Source organism: Monopterus albus, unplaced genomic scaffold (assembly GCF_001952655.1).
Source record: "Monopterus albus unplaced genomic scaffold, M_albus_1.0 scaffold202.1, whole genome shotgun sequence".
In the NCBI taxonomy this organism is placed as follows: Eukaryota; Metazoa; Chordata; class Actinopteri; order Synbranchiformes; family Synbranchidae; genus Monopterus; species Monopterus albus.
The window spans coordinates 1,061,228-1,063,702 of NW_018128082.1; positions in this window are offsets into that span (position 1 = coordinate 1,061,228).

Here is a 2,475-nt window from a genome sequence, read left to right on the forward strand (position 1 = left end):
GCTGTAGCGAGTTGTGATGGAGATTGTAGAGACTGAACAAGCTTACGTCAGAGATCTGAAGAGCATCGTGGAGGTAAGACCAGTTTGTGACCAATGACCGTTGTGTCGTCAGTAAACTTTAGGAGCTTGACAGAGGGGTCCTTCGAGATGCAGTCGTTGGTGTAGAGTGAAAACAGCAGAGGGGAGAGCACACATCCCTGGGGGGCACCTGTGCTTATTGTCAGGGTGCTGGATGTGGTTTTCTCCAGTCTCGCCTGCTGCGTCCTGTCTGGCAGAAAGCTAGTAATCCACTGACAGGTGGGGGTAGGCACAGTGAGCTGGGTCAGTTTGGAGTGGAGGATGTCCGAGATGATGGTGTTGAGCTGAAGTCCACAAAGAGGGCCCGTGCATAGGTCCCTGGGGAGTCGAGGTGTTGCAGGATGTAATGCAGTGCCATGTTCACTGCATCGTCCGCTGACCTATTTGCCTGGTAGGTGAACTGCAGGGGGTCTAGCAAGGGGTCTACAATGTCCTTCAGGTGGGCCGACACCAGTCTTTGAAAGGACTTCATTTTCAGATACAACATATGAGAACTTCACAAGGTTTTAAGGTGATTTCCTTTAGACTTTTGTACATCAGTCACTTGTATCTCCCATTTTGTGACCACAAGCTCTTTTGTTTGCTTTTCCACACCAACCTGAGACACACAGAAGACTAATGACTGGTCTCAGTTCTACATTACATTGATAGGAGTTAAAAATACACTGCATAGCTTTGGTATTCTCAACATATTCACTTGTTTACAAGAACCAACACCATTCTGGTTCTGACACACCCAACAGGGAAGTCAACGTGTTCTGCTGGATGTGTCAGTACACTGCGACATCCCTGCAGACCACTTTAACCATCTGAAAGATGTCTTCAGCTGTTGTTGAGTTGCTCCCTAAGAAGGGAGAACAGCAATGTCCAAAACCTCTTTTTAATGTATAATGATTTGTGAATTGAACATCCATCCCTCCATCCATTTTCCCTTTTCCTCCGCTTATCCAAAACTGGGTTGCGGGGGCAGCAGTCTAAGCAAAGATGCCCAACAATGTCCTTCAGTCTTTCAAAGGACTTCATAACTACTGATGTCAGGGCGACAGGTCTGCTGTCGTTCAGCCCACCGATGGGGGACTGGGATGATGGCGGAGCGTTTGAAGCAGGAGGGGACTTCACACAGCTCCAGTGACCTGTTTAAGGTGAGTGTGAAGATGGGGGCCAGCTGATCAGTACAATTTTTCAAGCAGGAGGGGGTCACACCATCTGGGCCTGGTGCCTTTCTGATCCTTTGTTTTTTAAAGAGGCCACGCACATCCTCTTCACAGATGGTAAATGGTAAAATGGACTATATTTTATATATATAAACCTGAGCTTTCAGCTTTTCAGAGTAGCTCCTCTTTGCTGCTCTGATCTCCTTTGTCAGTGTGTTCCTGGCCTGGCTGTACAGAGTCCTGTCCCCACATCTGTAGGCCTCCTCTTTGGCACGACGAAGCTTTCTAGTTTTAGCATAGTTACAATTTAGATGATTATTTTAGTTCTAAGAGGCCATTAGACATTTTATTTATGCCAAACTTCCATCTGCTAATGAAGGTTATGTGATTTGATCAAAAGTTCCACAATAGCTACTAACGAACCTTATGATGAGAGGGTTTTGCTCAAGTCAAGAATGAACTTTCAGTTTCAACTGGAATGATTATTTAAAAGCTATCCAGATATTTATTCAAATTTTATTACAAAAACATGCGTTTCAAAAATAGCAATTAGCAAAACATCAGCAGCTAGATGGTTTTATATTTTCAGTAATTAGCTGTTTCATGACTGACATTAACATGGTGTTCAGTGGTGGGTGTACTATGATTTTTTTACTTATGTAAAAGTAGCGATACCACAATGTAAAAATACTCTGTTACAGGTAAAAGTCAGAGATTCAAACTGTTACTTAAGCCAAAGTACAAAAGTATCAGTGCCAAAATATAGTTAAAAATATCAAAGGTAACAGTAATCCTTATGCAGAATGGCACATTTTATATTGATATGCATTATATTATTTGGTTATAATTATTGATGCATTATTGTTTTTGTCACTTTGTTTCAGCTGGTAAAGGTGGTGCTAATGTTAACTACCTTGTATACTTGGATTACTGCTGGGTAGCTTGTAATTTTGAGACTACAGAAGTCATTAAGAGTTCTATTTTGTGTAGAATTTGGAGAAAGCACTTATGTTAGTTGTGTTGAGCTATTTCAGTTGTTCTTGTTTGATTTCTTTACTGCAAACAGTCGAAAGTCTAATTTTTTTCCATTACACCTACTTTGCAATGGGGGTCGAATAAGCTTGACTACAACTGTAAGTATTCCATTTTATCTTGTAGACAATGAAAAATAAATAAGGTCAACTCAAAAGCTTTGGCAATTTAAAAATAATGGATCAAATGTTTCAGTCACTAGAACAACAGC